The sequence below is a fragment of the Carassius auratus genome, unplaced genomic scaffold, assembly GCF_003368295.1.
Source record: "Carassius auratus strain Wakin unplaced genomic scaffold, ASM336829v1 scaf_tig00215406, whole genome shotgun sequence".
Lineage (NCBI taxonomy): Eukaryota > Metazoa > Chordata > Actinopteri > Cypriniformes > Cyprinidae > Carassius > Carassius auratus.
Genome location: NW_020528072.1, coordinates 231,690 through 250,000, shown reverse-complemented (window position 1 = coordinate 250,000; position 18,311 = coordinate 231,690). Strand labels below are relative to the sequence as shown.

Below are 18,311 nucleotides of genomic sequence, written 5' to 3'. Positions count from 1 at the left end.
TAGACTTCACTTTTCCGGTAACAGCTATGGCAAGTAATCCATTATTATACTGATTCTAACAGCCAATGTAGTACATGTGCCTTTTCATCATAAAGTGAATAGCCAAGTTTACTTGGAGGCTGCAAGTTTTTTTTTTTTTAAGTAATAAAAAATGAGAAATGAAACGGAACTGTAGCATTTGCGGTGGCATATGTGGTCCTACAGTGTGAATCTGGAATGAGCTGTAGAAATGACTCGACAATCTGTCCACTCGGCCCTGAAGAGAATACTCTACTGTACTGCTCTTTGATGCACAACACTGTGGTGCATCTCGAGACAGTTCCTTACTCTCTGTAAAAAACACCCAAACAACTTTTCCAGACTTTCAACATAAACATTTTTGCAGTTTGTTAATGAGGATAAATTCATAAATAGGATACATTTTGTGTTTTAAATGTGAAGTAGCAGAAGTGACTGACTTATGTTTGTTTGGCCTTTTTTGTACTCATCACTAAGGAGCTTTATATTGAAAGGTTTAAAGGAATTGCTCAACCAAGACATTTTATTTGCTGAAAAATGCGCTCAAACTCATTTACATCATGGATGGCATGGAGGGTGTTTCTTCATCGGAACAGATCTAGAGAAATTTAGCATTACATCTCTTGCTCACCAATGGATCCTCTGCAGTGAATGGGTGCCGTCAGACAGAATGAAAGTTCAAACATCTGATTAAAAAGAAAAATCCACAAGTAATCCACACAACTCCAGTCTATCAATTAACATTCTATGAAAAAAACCCTGTGTTTGTAATCCAACAAGACATTTAAATTTATAAACATTGTTCAATGGGACTCATCTAGCCATAATAATGCTTTTTCCAGTGATAGTCATTTCCTCTGAATCAGGAGATGAAATATGCACAGATCAAGCAAGTGAAAACAGCTCAGAACAATTCTAACCTAATGAATTGGTGGATTTTGGTGTGAGAGGACAATAGGGGGTGGACTTTTTCAATGGTGAATGCATTATTAAGGATTATGCACTCACATTTAGACCAGAAGTGGTTTAAAGTTAAAATGCCTTGATTTGTTTCTTTTCTTTTGGCTTCACAAGACATTAATTGATGGACTGTCGTGTGGATTACTGGAGTATTGTAATATATTTTCAGCTGTATGAAATAATTCTAATGACATCCATTCACTGCTGGAGATCCAAAATGATAAAATTCTGTTAAGATGAAGAAAGAAACTACTTCTTGGATGGTCTGATGGTGAGTACATGTTCAGCAAATTTTCTTGTTTGTGTAAACTATTCCTTTAATAATATAACCACCTTGCTTACATTAAATACTAGAATTTCACAACACAAAACTGTCTTTGGCTGACATTTAGAAAAATGATATTTAAAAATGACATCAATCATGGAAAAGGAAAGAGTGAAAAAGAAAGCAAAAGCCATCTCTTGTTGCTTTTGATAGGGCACTACGAAGATTGGAATAGCTTTTTTGTTTTGTTCTTTAAAAAAGATGATAAAATGAATAAAGCAGTGGTACGTCAGTTCAAAAGCTGATAAATACCCTCTGGGTTTCTCCTCTAGCATGATAAGAGATTAAAATATTACCATAAACACTGCATTATCTCACTCACCAGAGTTTCTCTCCCATACGCCCCACAGCAGAATGTTATCTCTCCATCTCCTCAGCGTGAATATCTGCTCCATTAGCATGCCATTCATCCACCCAACACACTGGCTCTGCTCTGAAAAGGACCATAACACTGCTAAAAGTGATTGCATATCTTTTTCATGTGTGATGCCAAACATTGTTCCCCATTACAGTTTCTTTTGCATTAGCTTCAAAGGCTGTACTGGTGCCCTCAGTCATGTCAAGTGTGATCACGTCATCTTTTATTATAAATGCATTTCATGAGAACGCCACAGTTGATTTTACAACAGATAAAATAATGCAGGATAATAAATCACAGGTCTCTTTAATATAATAGAATTGAAAATATATATATAGTGTGTGATTGCAGAGAATTCACATTTGTGAAGATTTGGAACCTTAACTAGCTAAAAATTTCCAAACCATACATAAAGCAGAACTTTACAAAACCTTAAAATATTTACCTACAAGATCTACAAGTCTAGGTGCAACTTTTCACTTATGAGAAAGGGATAGAATGTTTTAATTTGAAGTTTGAAAATTTGTATTTTGTTTGCTTTATGTATGTATGTATTTATTTATTTTAATAATAAGATAGTAGTAGATTGATTCTAATATTGCTTTTAATTAGTAAAATGTTTTTATTTTTATTTTTGATTAATATATTATTTCTAATACCAATTATCCACATATATTTTTTAGGATAGTCTTTCAGTAAATATTTAGGATTTAATTATACTTGTGAATTGGTAAACTCTTTTGATATGATTATCATTGACCACTAAATTGCATTTTTGTTAAGTGCCTTCCATTCATATTTGTGTTAGACCTTTGGATATAGGTTACAGAATAAATATCTAGTGCCCAAGTTTTCACTACTGTATCAGCTAATGACATGAATTTGAAGGAATAGTTCACCCAAAACTGAAAATCATGTACTCATTCCCCATTTAGTTTAAACCCCCTATGAAGTCTTTCTTCCAAATATTTACTTACATTTTTGTCTTTTTTCTTACGCAAAGATAGTAACTACTATGGTATTACTGTACTTTGATTCTTTTCTGGTGACTTTTTTCTGGTAACACTTTCTATGAAGCCCGTATTTATAATACATTATAAGGGTATTCTTAAGGCATTCTAATGAATGCATAATGCATTATAAAAAAAAAAAAAAAAAAAAAAAAAACATATGTTATATCAATTCATGAATAATCCTAACAACAATTATAATACATCATAATACTTACGTATTTGTGGTTACAAGTTTAAGAGTATGATTATTTATAACACACAATTAACACCTATTAAATCTACTTCATGTACAGTATAATGGACTGTATCATATCTTCACATTGTTTATTTAAGATCTGTACGGTATCTTACTACAGCTTGTGAGTGGTTAGATGTTGAGTGTTATTTTAGTGTGGAGCTTATGTTAATTGATGTGAGCTTAATTCCCCAACTGAAAAAAAAATGCAGTGTTTTATATGGTTAAATTTTATTTTGATGCTCCCCTAATTAATCAACTATAAGCAACTTTGCAACTATATGCCAACTACTTCTCATTAGAGTGTCAAATATTATTAAGTGTTATGAATATTCATGAGACGATACAACATATTCTAAGTTTTTTTTATAAATATTATAAATACGGCTTCATAGAAAGTGTTACCCTTTTTTTTAAAGGAAATCTTCAGTCCTCATTCATTGTAAGTGTATCTTTAAAATGTTTCCATTTGTGTTCCACTGTAGCAAGTTGAACAGGTTAGAACAACATATTGGCGATTCAATTTTCACAGAATGTATGTTTTTGGGTTAAGTGTTCCTTTTTAACACATTTATGGTCATATGGTATTTTCGGGTTCTTACCTACCCGTCCATCAACAGGAGCGGTGTACTTAACGGCGAGATTGGTGATTATATGATTGAGACTGCTCATACAGTACATAATGTAACATTTACAAAAGCTGCTTGATTCAAATAAACACACCAAAAACACCAAATGTATAGCAAGTGACAAGGGAAAAAAAAGTCAGTTATGTGAGATACTCGTCAGTGTGAGGGAATGTGGCTCCAAGAGAAGTTGATTTATTTAGTGCTGTAAAAAGATATTTAATCTCTTTGTTTGACGCTCTGCCTCTGATTATAAGCGCCCCAGCTGTGCCTACTTCCCCATTCATGGAGCAGAGTCTTGTGGCTTGTTTTACAGCTTCTTTCAATGTAATTAACATCAGAAAACAGTCACAACACTCTATGACTCGGCTGTCAGTCCCAAGCTTTCTGTGTTTAGGTCAAAGGCATCTTCACATTTCTTTGCAAAAGGGCTCTGCCTTCTCAAATACCCTACATTTTGATTCTAGGCTTGTAATGCTGATCCATTTCTCAAGGAAGGCTGAATTTAATGGCCCAATGTTCAGATCTGAAGTAGGCTGAAAAGAGGTTATGCACTTAACAGCACAAGTAATGACTAATTATGACACTTTTCATGCATGCTGGTTTGGCAACTTTCAATAGCTTCATGCTGACATGCAATTTCTTAGTTTTTCACATTTGAATCCAGAGTGTTCCAGTGCGTCCATGAAATACGTTAGCACTCACTAGGTGATATGTGCAAAGCACTTTTAAGACGTTAACAACCCTTTGTCATAATTGCAGGTTAAATCTTACTGATTCCACTAGTGAGCCTAAAATGAGCATGAAATGGGATCATGATATTTCACTGACAGACAAAATCAGTCTGGTAGTTAACTGCATACAACGTTTCTTCCATAGAATGCAAAAAATTATGTTTTGTAAAAAAGCACATTGAAATTGTTAGTCATTATTATGACTTACTGGTCCATTCATATGTTACTGTAATTCGTATAATGGTAACTTACGCCTTTAGAAGATAAGGAGTGTTGTGGAATGTTGTCGTACTGGACATTTAGTGCCCTTGTCATTTTGGAGCTTGACCACCCCTGTGTTTTGCTGGAAAAAGAGCAGCGTGAACATTCTTATGAATGTCTTCTTTTGTGTTCTGCTGAAGTTCAAATTGGTTGAAAATGACGTAAGTATGAGTAAATGACGCCTGCATGCAATAAATTAAATAATAAAAAAAAAGTTAATATAAGCTTACCGTTGCGTGAAAGGATATTCCTTGTAGGCAATACGAAGTGTAGAATAGTATAGAAAAAGATATAAAAAAAGATGATTTGTTGTGTGACTACCGCTATGATTCCCAGTGATATGAAGGGCGATTTGAAACCCCTGTCCTTTTGTTAATCATTGAACTTCCTTGTGCATTTCAAATGTTGCTAGTTTCTATGGTAGGCGTTTCAGTGTTTGGATCTTAAAGGGGAAAAATGATTACAAGAAGTTTTAATTATACCTCAGAGACAGCAGGGAAATGTGAGCTTACCACAGCCATTATAGTGTCAGGAGATGGCAGCAGTATGGCGCTCATCATCACAAAAAGTATGTTGCTTGTGATTATACATATGCAATTGTGTAAGAAACCTTCTTATTATTCCTGCCAAATGTCTTCAAAATGACTGCGTACAACATGAAAGCAGGCAGATGAGAAACATCCTCCAGAACACAGCTGAATGCAAAGCTCTTTGAATTGTAAATGAGGTCGCTGTACCATGTGGCTCCATACTGTGCAATACAAAGGTTATTGGCGGTGACCACCTGCTGTTATATATTGGAAGGAACACTGATGTGGCTATTAGCTTGTCACGTCTGGACTTTTAATGTAGCCTTGGCTACTTTTCAAAAGAAATGAAAGGAGCCAAAACTAATAATACTTATCTGTCTTGCCTGAATTTGAATGTTTAGAAATTTTGAAAAACTCTCAATTCAATAAATAATAAAGAGCAATTATTTTCATAGATGTTGAGTGTGTTTTTTTTTCAGTTGTGTTCAGGGATGTTGAAAAGAAATAGATGTGGTTCTGAGAGTAAGTAGTAACTGCGTACTTTCTTTCATATTTATGCTTTTTTTGTAATGTTGGTGTCAACAGTCTCTTAATCTGATCTACTCTGTGAAGAGTTGTGACTTTCTTCATTACAACACAGACATTACTGAAAATAATGATAACTTGCAGTTCACCTGAGTCAGATGTCGATTCAGTAACCATTCTGATGGGTGCATTTGAATGAATTCAAGATGGTAATTCATTTTTATGAACTATTAATTAAAAGAGCTGCTTTTGTTTGTTAATTGGATTACACTGGTCACAATGTCTATTTTTGGTTCCTTAACAAGAACAGGTTCATAAGAGTCAATTATGTGAATCGAATTGCACTCGTCACATTGTATGGTTTTGATTCCTTAACAAGAACCGATTCATAAGAGTCATTTTGTTTTTGAATCAGACTACACTGTTCACATTGTGTGTTTTTGATTGTTTAGCCAGAACTGTCAGAGTCATTTGATTGTGAATTTAATTACACTGGTCGTTTTGTATGTTTTTGTTTCAGTAAAAAGAACTAAATGTTTTATTGTGTTTGATAGCTCTTAATGAAAAATTGGTAATTCCCAAATATGAAAATCTGTTTTTATTTGTAACACTAATGTTGCTGCTCAGAAATTGCAGATGTGACGCCTGTATCATGTCTTCATTTAATTCCAGTTCTCCACCTAATAAGTTACAGTAACTTACCTTTACAGTAGTTTACTTACTACATTCAATAAAAATGAGTAAAAAGCCCCAAAATATTGGCTCCTGCAAATTGGTTCCTAGTACTGTTCCTACACAGTAACAAAAAAAAAAAATTAAAAAAATGAACAGCGACCCCATCAGTGTTCCACCTCCACACCAAATCAAATTAGCCAGATGCCCCAAGGCTAGAGATCTGAGCTAATTTGCTTTTTAAACCTCCCAGATGAAACATTTGGCTCTTAAATGCTCCTTGTAAAAATGTCAGCATTCATCACAGCAGGCCCTCAGGCTGCAGAAACGCACAGCCCTCACAATTGTTTTTTGAAAACAGCATCTGATTCTTCTGCCCATATGGACCTTCCAAAATCTTGACATCCTTGTTCTTTAGGATGTGCTTGAGTGTTATAATTGCTTGCATCATGGAATTACCCCGGTCTGAAACCTTTTCAAGTCATCATGCTTACTCCAAGTTGTTCTTTGCAGGAAGCTAGAGATGTAATGGCTGCAAGTATTCTGGACTGTCGGTGCTGCAGCAGTAGGGTAATGTATGTCATGGCATATGATGCTGGTGATTGGAAGCCTTTGGGATCGTCGCTTTTCCCAATGCGTGTGCATGAGTGAGCTCCCCGAGGGCCTGCTGTGTCATTTCCGAGCCAGTGTGTGAATGAGAGGCCTGTCAGAGTTTCAGCCCACAGTCGAGAGATTCACAAGCTTGCAAACTGCCAGAAAAATTAGGAACATCTTCCTCCGGGAGTTTCTACAGTCTATAGAGAGTTTGGCAAATTAGCTGTTGCAATCACTCATAATATGTTATGTTTTATTCACAGCGCCTCATGTAGAAATTGAAACGAGTACCTCAGAGAACAATGTGTGAAATGATAAAGAAGTCTTTTGTGGAGTCACTCTGGCGAGACCTTGATTTCAAGATGGTCTTTTATGATGAGCAATTATTGTGCAATTATTACAATGGGATTCGTGAGAGCCAGGCACAATGACGGTTAACGCCAGACCAGGTGTAATCAATTCTCTCCTGTCTCTATGCTTTTCTCTTTTCAATTTTTGCTCTAGAGGCTTCAACTGCATGCAGTTCAGTGGCCCCTCTTAAGGAAGCCTCTTAGAAGAAGCACTTGAAGATGCTCTTCACCCGTCCCTGTAACCTGAGAGAGAGAGAGAGAGAGAGAGAGAGAGAGAGCGAGATAAAGGATGTAAGGGCTGTGATGGTGACAGTGCAACAAGATCCTGTTGACGCATTGCCCAGGAGATTGTATGTTGTGGCCTTCAAAGCACTTGATTGAGATTACATTCAGTATTTCATGGTCTCAATTGGTGGTCAATATATTAACAGCTCATTAGTAATTGTAGTTAATAGTGGGTGTTCGTTTAGTGTACTGTAGTTCTAGCATACTGTATGCATGTATAGCAATGAAAAGTTCATTTGTATAGTGACAATACCTCAAAATTAAGCATTTTGCATATAACAACTTGAGCTGTGTACAAATGTTTGCAAGCCAATAGAATGTAGAATAGTAATTTGGTTAATTTACTGTTAAACATATATATGTGATTATTTGCCTTTTACATTTTTTTTTCTATATGTCCATTTCAAATATATTGTTCTTTTAAATTTAAAATCTATTAAAATACAAAAGAGAAAAGAAGAAAAATAGGATTACAAATTTGACACTTTTTGCTGTATATTTAAGCATTTTTGGTGAGCATATAGAGACTTCCAAAAACATAAATCTAACAAATTTACCAGCCTCAGACTTTTGAACAGTAGTTCATGTGTAAACATTACATATGAATACTTACGAATAATAATGGCATGAGGTTGGATCATATCGGTTTACGTCTGGTTATGATGTTGTTGGTTTTAAAAATACCAAATATTGGCCTGTTAAACAATTTATCCCAATGCCTGTTCATTTTAAAATGGCAAATTGTATCTAAAAAATCTGCGTTAATATAATAATCCAACAAATATATTGGTTTACCACTAGTAATTTACCTAGACCTAGGAAATATCATTAGTTAAAGTATCATAAACTTACAATAAAGAAAATTTCAACTGCATTTGTCAATGTAGGTTAATGTTAATTTCTAAATGTTCTGTCCCTTGTTCACCATTTTATTCATTCATTTATACATTAATGCAATTTAAAATGTTATTAATAGATTCAGATGTATGGAAAAAAAATTATTAACCTAGAAATTCAAATTCTGTATTCTGTAAACATTGTTCATTGTTAGTTTCATGTGTTTAAAACTTTAGCTAATTTTAAGAAATTGATAGAAAAATATTTTTTTTTTTGCAATTTATAACAACCACTTATAAGCTGCACAATTATATGCAACCTATTCCCATGTGTCCATTGCTTCTGGGCTCTTACTCTTACTTGGACCTAATGGAAGTGATTTATAAAGTTTTGTAGGTGGACTGCCAAGCGACTGTCTGTCTGACGTGCTGCCAATATCGAAGGTATTTAGTTTTGTAACACGCACACACTTTTGAAAACCCCTTATATTTATTAGGAAAGTATTCATGCAGAAATCTGCTTAATTCCAAATGTTTCACAAACTCACATTTATATACAATTTATCTTTTTGGTTATGCTATTAGTTTCAGTCGGGATGGTGGGTAGTTTATCAAAATCTAAAGCTAAAATTTAATTTAAAGCAAATACACACAGCTTACACAGACTAAAACCACTTAGCAACTGTATAACAACCTAAATTACTAGTAATATAATATAATCAATATAATAATGATTTATACATTATTTTTATTATACTATTTTATTATTGTATTATAGTATATAGTTATTTTATTTTATATTTGATTTTAAATTCATTTTGTTTGTATCATTGAATCATTATTTTCCTGTTTATGCCTTAAAAACTGCTGTGAACAAAATGTATTGTAAAAACATTATGTAAATACTGTAAATTTGACCTTTATTTTATTTTATATTTTATTTTATTATTTTATTCAGCTCTTCACATCTAAATTTGTTAACAGGTGAATGAATGTCACAACCTCATTGGTCAGTCAATAGGCAGGTTTTAGTTGTTTTGAGGGCCGCTCACACCGCTATCTCTCTCCTCTGTTTGTGAATCCCCTCTGCGGCAGTCTCAGCTGACTGTGATTACAGTGAGGCACAATAATGGCTCTGGCTGCTCAGCGGGAGGTCAGAGGTCACACTGTGCTATCAGGCCATCGCAGGCACTGGCTGATCTGTGCTCCCAGTCATCTGTGGCTTTAGATAAGCTTGCACGAAAAAAAGAGACAAAACTCTGATTATCTGATCATTTCAGAAAGGACAAACTGGGTCAAATACGTGAACGCTCCGGCAAAAACAAGGCAAAATGGTACGAAAATACAAATGCCAGACCTTTGCTTTCGTGCTGTGCAGGACATATTGCAACGCAACTCCAGAGGGAATTAGTGCACTATTGAGGTTTGATACAGCGACTTCTGTAGTGAATGCTGTTGTAGTACTGTGGGCTGAGCATATTGCATATGACAAGAGACAGGCTAGTCTAATGACTACAGCTCTCTAGGGATTCCTTCTTGACCTCTGCTGTAGCTAATTGCTTCCATTATTCTTGTCCCACTGTGGAAAGAATGGAGATTGGAGTGGGAGGAGCCTAGCATAGCTTCCTCCCCCACAGGCTTTGAATGACAGATGCAAAAGAAGTGACTCAGCTGGGGGTCGGTGTGTGAAGCAAAATCTTGCTTGACTCATCATAGAATGATGGTTAAACTGTCATTTTCTAAAGCAAAACACTATATATAGTGTATAATCTCAATATTACTTGAATATAGAGGTAAAAATCAGCCATTTTTGTGTCAAAATGTACATGCACATTAAAAAAAAATTATCTGCATTGCTATGGTGTAATGAGAGCTTTCCTAGAGATATGGTTGCATAACTCATACAGAGTGGCAAGTGCTAGTCATATGTTGTAGAGGCACCTCGGGAGTGCAGGAAGGTCCCTCTGAGCAACTAGTCATGGTCAAGTTCACATTAGCCTAATCAGAGAGGTTATCTGTGTACAAAAGGTTTGGATGGGCAACACTATTATGTTGCTATAAAACTTTTTTGATGGGGGTGATTTGTTTTGCTATACATAAAGGCCAAATATCTGGCATATCATCCTTAGACTGAACAGTGACTGCTTATGCTTGTTGGAAAGTTTTATAAATGGGCTACTAATTAAGTATTTATTTGAATAACGGAATAAGGTTTATATAAGGGGCGCTCTCAGTTTCAGATACTGACCACCTCAGTCTGGTCACTTTGCTTTGTTTACCGAGGTTTGCCTGTGAAATAATTGGTGCTTGTTACTGTTGGACAGACAGGATCCTCTGATCATAAAGTCTACACACATTTCCACACATTTTTTTTTCTTTCTCTGTGGTCTGTACAATTTTGGACTGACCTGCTGTGCGACTGTTTGAATTAGCCAGTCTATTATTGTGGTAGAAGCTATTTCAGATAAACCTGCAAGTATATATAAACGGTAACAACAAAACAAACCATCTTTTTATATTTTACATGATGGTCTGTCCTGGACCATCATGTCAGTAGTAGAAATGATAACTTAATAGAATGTGTTTTGGGTTGGGAAGTGTAATGACCAACTTTACCAATGCCTAGTCTGAAATTTTGAAAATCTTGAAAAAGCTTGAAGGCTTTATTCCGGTAAAATCTGAAAAAGTCAGATTGATCAATTAAAACTCAAGACAGACCATATACCATATCAGACATATTAGCCTATCTCAGACGCTATCATTAGACTTCATACTGATGTAGCTAGGTGTTGCTGTTCTGTTTTTAGCATATTTAAGTGTTGCAAGCATGTTTTAATATGTTTCTCGCAATATTTGGTTTAGCTTGAATACACTTTAGGAATTCATAAAATGAGAAAAGTGTCAATTTGGGCCTGTTCAGAGGTCTGCTACAGGAAATTTGTAAGTTTAAATCGTTTGCATGCAAAAATGAAATAGTTTAGTTGGGGGTTGTGAATCTGAAAGCTATTCCAATTTTGGAAATCAGATCAGAGATGCGTAAGGGCAGGAATCAAATTACTTGTTATCAAATTAAATTTTTTATTTCTGTGTGCACATTTATTGTGATTACAAAAGATTCAACTGCAAGAAGACAAAAGGAGGGGCAGGGCATGGTGGAGTTGGGGCTTAGTTGGCCAAAACGATCAAATATCACAATATTTTTAAAGGCAATTATATGTATAGCCCAGCCCTACTCAGAATGATAATTATAAGCTTAAAATTTAGATATAATTATAATTAGATAATTAACTTCATGATTACATTAAATGTAAGGAGAGAAGAAGCCAATGAGAGGAACTGGGGTATTTCTGTATATCATTTATTTATAGAGTTGTTGTCTCTGCCAGGAACTGGCAAATCTTAATCATGACACAAAGAAGCTCTATTTTTATCTGGTTGTGTCACTAAAAAAGTTTCTCATTCAGAGAGGCAAAACTTTGTTTGTGATATTCACAACTACCTCATGCTTTGTTCTTTTACATGTTACTCACAGCTTGTCATCCTGGGTGCCTTCTAGACGTCAACAGTCTTGATCAGGGCCATTTGCATGGGAAATTTCTGGGTGAATGCATAAGGTGAGAAGTGTCTGTTTCTCAGAGGTCCTACACCTGAGACAGCAGACCCTGGCATCATGCCTCTGGTCCACCTCATGCTGCTCAGCTGACATACTGTAGATGGCAGAAGTCCAACCTGGATGATGATAAAATCTGCTAACTTAGTTATCAGATGAGTCGGAGCTGTTCACTCTATTTTCTCAATTCTGCTTTTGGAATTTGGCTGCTTCCAAATTGGAGCTGACGATTTTTGGACTCATTATCAGCAAAGGGGAATTTTGATGCAGATTAACTTGGCTTTTATACAGCTCAAATGTTTTCAGATTTTAGATGGGCTTCATAAGCTGTTCATTTTTGTACCTTTTTTTCTAAGTGTGTATAGTGTATAGTTTACATTCCTTCAATGTAAACGGTCTGCAAAGTTAATCAAATAAAGAAAGCATGATAAACAAAGACATAGTCTCTCAAAAGAAAGAGTCGACTCTCAACTACTTTAAAGGGTTTGTTCAACCAATAATCAAAATTATGTAATTAATAACTCACCCTCATGTCGTTCCAAACCAGTGAAACTCCGTTTATCTTCGGAACACTGTTTAAGATACTTTAGATTTAGTCAGAGAGCTCTCAGTCCCTCCATTAAAACAAACCAATAACCCGGAGTAATTAATTTACTCAAACAGTACACTGGCTGAACTGCTTTGAAGAGAGAACTGAAGATGAACACCGAGCCGAGCCAGATAATGAGTGAAACATTGACTCGTTCACGAGTCAAGAACCGGTTGCATCAGTTTTCGGATCACCAGTACTTCTTTCGGACAGTTCGATTCAATAAAAGGAAACAGTTCACCGGTTATTTTGTGCTCAACGTAATGGTGTCATTGGCGATGATTTTCCTTGATTCAAGCTTTCGGTTTACCTGGGCTCATTACATTAGCACAGAATTATTTCATCAGAATCAATCACCAAAAGAATCAGCTCGGTTCAAACGCTCTGTGTGTCAGTCTGCTTCATACTGAATCACACATACACAGTATCATCAGTCATCACCTGGCTCAGCTCGGTGTTCATCTTCAGTTCTCTCTTCACAGCAGTTCAGTCAGTGTACTGTTTGAGTAAATGAATTACTTCGGGATATTGGTTTGTTTGAACTCAGAGGGAGTGTCAGCCACATTAAAAAAGTTAACAGCTTAAGTCATTTGTGGATTAATGTGGATTGGAGACGCGAACCGTTTAAAATGATTCAGTTCGATTTGGTGAACTGGTTCAAAAAGATCCGGTTACATCGAATGATTCGTTCGCGAACCGGAAATCACAAACTGCTTTGTTTTGAATTCTCTCACAACAGACACGGAACAGAAGACAATGCTGAATAAAGTCGTAGTTTTTGCTATTTTTGGACCAAAATTATTTTCAATGCTTCAAAAAATTCTAACCGACCATGTCACATGGACTACTTTGATGATGTTTTTCTTACATTTCTGGACATGGACAGTATACCGTACACACAGCTTCAATAGAGGGACTGAGAGCTCTCAGACTAAATCTAAAATATCTTAAACTGTGTTCCGAAGATAAACGGAGGTCTTACTGATTTGGAACGACATGAGGGTGAGTTATTAATTACATAATTTTGATTATTGGGTGAACTAACCCTTTAAGAAGTCGTCATATTTTCGAATCTTCGACTCAAGCTCAACTTGACAAGGTAATATCGATGCTATTTTTGTAACCTTCTTTGTTTACAAATAACCCCCCAGAGCATTTCATTTCTGGCTCTGTGTATACAGAAAGACCAATCAGAACAGACTTGGCCAGCTGACCAATCAGAGCACAGTAAATTTATGGAAGGGAGGGATTTACAGAACTTAAACTCAGAACTGCTTTGAACAAATAATTTCTAAATCATTTAAAAATTTAGTTTTCTGACCTTAAATGTTATGGGACTCCAACACAATATTAGGCTACTTTAAAATATCATACGACCTGCTCTTTAACAAGACCTGACTAGTTGATTTTGTTTGCATATTGCTGAGCAAATTGAAATGATTCCCAAAATGCGCTCTTTATGCAGACCCAAAATGTGTGCACATCACTAGGATTTAGACCATTAAGAGTACATCATTATATAATTAGAAGCTTTGAAAAGAACAACCGAATTTGAGATGACCTTCATCTGCTGCACTTTCTTTCGCTTTTGTAGAGGTTGCCAGGTGACGTTAATTGTGTGAAAGCTAGGATTTTATGGCACTCAATGATGAAAGGTCCAGGAGCAGTGAAACACATTTGGAAATATGTTGTTTTGGAGAAGAACAGCTTGATTTTCCTTTGGTGTATTTATTTATGGTTAACTCCTTTTGTAATGACACAAATGAGAAATTTGTCACTTCCTCTTGGCATCCCCTTCCACTGCCCCTGTTGTGTCTGTGTTGAATATTCATTGCAGTTGGCATCGCAGGAAAAAAGTGACATACTGATCAGTCATGCTATTTTTCACCAACTGCATTTACAAGATGCCCTGCTTACACCCTGCTCAACATAATTTCTCCCACTGTTATAACTGAACTGGCAATTAAATGATTTGTTCCTTGTGGAATAACATATTTCTTTGTAGACCGTTTTTACATTGAGTATAAAACATTTTTTGGGGAAGTGTTGGAAAGAGCCACAAAATGACTCAGACCTTGGTACAGGTTATTATTTTATTATTTTGGATTATATATTTTTTTAATAACATTAAATTTATAGTTATTTTGTATACAATCCTGAATATTGTGCTATATTACTTATATAAAAAAAAAATATATATATATATTTCTTGTACATAATATTTATTATTTTAATATATTACAATAACATAATATATACATATATATATACATATATATAATAAAAAAATATTTGTATATCTTTATTTAATTATTATTTTCTTTAAAACAAATTCTCTATATATTTAGGATTCCTCTGGCTAAAGTTTACTTATTTTTATAATAATAATAATAATAATAATAATAACAATAATAATAATAATAATAATAATAATAATAATAATAATAAATAAATAAATAAATAAATAACTTTAATTTAATTTTTTTCAGACTTCATGTGCAAACATGGCCAAAGCTCCAAGGACATTGTTGTTATGGAGGTAATTACAGATGGAGCAGATCTGCCGATGCCTGGTTTCTGATGCCTAATTCACACGCTTTATCATTGTCACACGCCTATGTATGGCTCGATCCATCTAGGGCCTATTCACATCCCATTAGTGATTAAGAAATATAATCCATCATTTAACCAAAAGTTTTATTCATTAATTTTATTGAAAATAGCCATTTGTCTATGAACCTACAATTTAATTTGTATCACATATAATTACTCTATTATGGCTAGGTCTTATTCAGAGTCTGGGCTTCAGTTTAATGTATTCTACAGTTGATACCCTTTACAGAGACCATAAGATGTTTAGAATGTTTTACTTTTCTTTTTTCTTTTTCTTTTTTTTTTTTACTTTTTCGCTTTCCGTTAGAGTCTGGATCACTCTTTTGTGATGCAATTTAATTGTACTTTTCTGGCCTGATCAAACTTTTTCATATAACATACATGTAATGGATAAAGTAAATAAATACAACTAAATGTTTGTCTGTTTTCAGTTTCTCCTGCAGGTTGTCCTCTGGTTGTTTCCAGACTTTGCCTTTATGTGGCTGGTGGAAGAAGCCAAGAATAACATGCCTCTAGAGCTGGACTCCTCAATGAGGGACAAAACTTTGAGAAAATAGCATACATGTTCAAGCAGTTCAAGTTTCTGAAGGTTTGTGACAGTCTTATTCAGTGTGACATTTAGCAAAACCATAAAAAAAAGAGTAAATTTTGGGTATACAGCAGCAATTGGTCTTTTTAAAAGATCTTAGTGTCTTAAATGACCTCGGCTTTTAAAATGAATCGCAAGGACTTGCTAGCCAGGTTCATGAATGGCTAAATTACTTTCTTGAAGTGACCACTGACTTTTACTTTGTCAACAGCCTTCAGGAATGAATTCAGTTGCTCACTTTCATTTGGAACGACTCTTAAGAGTAGTGTGCCCTTCAAGGTTGCATGAATGCAATGAAAACTCCAGCACTACAAAACAAAAAGCTCTAACTTTTTTTTACATTTCGACATTTTATTCTTAGAATTTTATCAACTTTCAAGTGAAGCAAGTCACATTACAAGTCCCGTTAAAACACCATAGCTTCAACTTATACTTTTCCACACTGTTCCGGCTAGACGCCAGTACCCTCATATTTCTCCCCAGCAAAAAGACTTTGCAAGGTAAATAATCCGTCATAACAACTGCCAAATGCTTCCAGGCAAGTCCCTCTTTCATTTTTAATGAATAACAAAGAGTCCTGGCTGGCCCAGCAGGGTAATGAGAATTGCCTGGGTTTACACCCTCAGATTTGTGCCTCTAATGCACACTATTAGCTCTGTCAAAATGTTTGACAGCGGTGCACAAGCTGCCATGTCAGGAATAAATCCCAGGCTCTCTGCATCAGCCTCTCACCCTGTAAAACAAGCGTGATTATACAGTGGCGGCAGTGCAGTGGAATCGCAGGCAGTTCAGAGCGTTTGGCTGTTGCACAAATCTGAAAAATGGCTTGGTTATATGGTGGTAAGGGAGTTTTTTTTTATAGTTGACGTTTGTTCGATAAAGAGAGTGGAAGGGGAACTAGGTTGAAAGTGTGTCACCGGAGGTGGTGGCAAAAGCCAGGCCTTAAAAAACAAAAAAACAAACAAACAATGAATCTTCACATTTTTAGTTAGTGAGATGAGGTGGTAGAGCAATGCACCAGATAAGCAGTGATGTTCAGCAACAGGAAGCTGTTGTATGGAAAAGGAAGATCATCTAAATCATCAAAAACGCCTGCTTCTTTGATCTTTATGTGCAGATTATTGCTAATTCTGCGCATCTGGCATTATCCGTCACTACAAATTTTATAGCTGGAACCCATTTTCTCGATGTCATTGTCTGGAAATACAGATAGGCCACGTACTATACATTACAGCTAAACCCATTTGTAAGTTCGCCTTTTACTACTTAATCGCTTTTTGTACACACACGATTCACTAAAATACAAGAGTGACAGCCACATTTTACAGAGACTCTGTGCAGTGTGTATGGAACCGAACTGAAAAACAAGTTGCTAAAGATGATGTCACGAGAAGCACGCACATGTGTGTATACTGTCAGGCGTCAAGTGTTTGCCTCGGATCTGACCAGATAGAGGAGAGAGGTGGATTGTGGACCGAATGGTCAACAAAAAATACTGTAGGCTGTTCAATAACAACAGTTTAAAGAACAAAACTAGATTGCGACGCCTGAAACCACCTAACAATGCTTAAAAAATACACTTCTCCCTAGCAACCACAAAGCAACACTCTACAAAACATTTAGAACTCCTTAGCAAACTTATAGCAATGCTAAAAAAAAAACACTCAGAGCACGCTAGGGACTGCACAGCATAAAACCACTCAACTATCTAGTAACCACATAACAATGCTTAAAAAATACTCAGCTCCCTCGCAACCACGTTGCAATACTCCAAAAAACATTTAGAACTCTCTAGCAACGGTATATCAACCATACCAATACTATCTAAATAAATACAATACGCTAAAAATGGTTTAACCACTTCAAAATGTTATTCCTAACTGGTTCACAGAAGTGCAAAAATGTTAAATGTCAAAAATTAGACTTGGGAATGGGATTGTGCTTTAGAGACCTTTTTTTATCATTATTTATTTAAAATACACATTTAATTTGCCTAGAAGTACTGAAATAAGATGTGGCACAACTTACCCCACTCTCTCATCCTGTAAAAACTGACATTTGCTTTGTTTTGTTTTCTCCCAGATCCTGGAGATTCACTGGGATCTTTCCACCAAGCGTATTCTAACCATGGACTATGCAGAGGGCGGTCAGGTCAACGACCGAGAGTACATGAGGAGAAATGGCATCAATGTCAATGAGGTAAGAGAGACGCCCTTACCTCTGCGGAACTCTAAAACAGAGCACCAGTTCGTCAGAAACCCTCAGAACAGCAGCCCAGCAAACAGCACTTGTCTCAGCTCCACCACTCAAGATCACTTAATCAGTAATTTCACAATGCCGAAGTTAATTTGAGTATGGAAAAGTGTTTGGGAATGTTAATGAAGCAGTCACGTTCCCTGCGACGTTTGATGCCATGGGTTCTGGAAGCTTTGAAGACTTTTCTCTTTGCTCCGTACTGAGAGGCTTTGACATCACTGCTTGGTTTGATGAATTATGCCTCTCAAATTTCATTTCATTTTTCTAGCCCTTAGCAGATGAGCACTAAATTAAATCAGGCTCTTTTTCATATTTTTATCACAGACTGTTTT

The 18,311-nt window shown here is 35.6% G+C and overlaps 1 long non-coding RNA gene across 1 annotated transcript in view; it reads left to right on the top strand.

The window, feature by feature from the left end:
• LOC113094531 (uncharacterized) overlaps nt 1–17,916 on the top strand; it is a 25,221-nt gene extending 7,305 nt beyond the window's left edge. The window contains exons 2-3 of the long non-coding RNA XR_003288116.1: nt 15,566–15,723; nt 17,806–17,916. This is a non-coding gene — a long non-coding RNA (uncharacterized LOC113094531). The remainder of the gene's footprint in view (nt 1–15,565; nt 15,724–17,805) is intronic.
• The last annotated feature ends 395 nt before the right edge of the window (nt 17,917–18,311 follow it).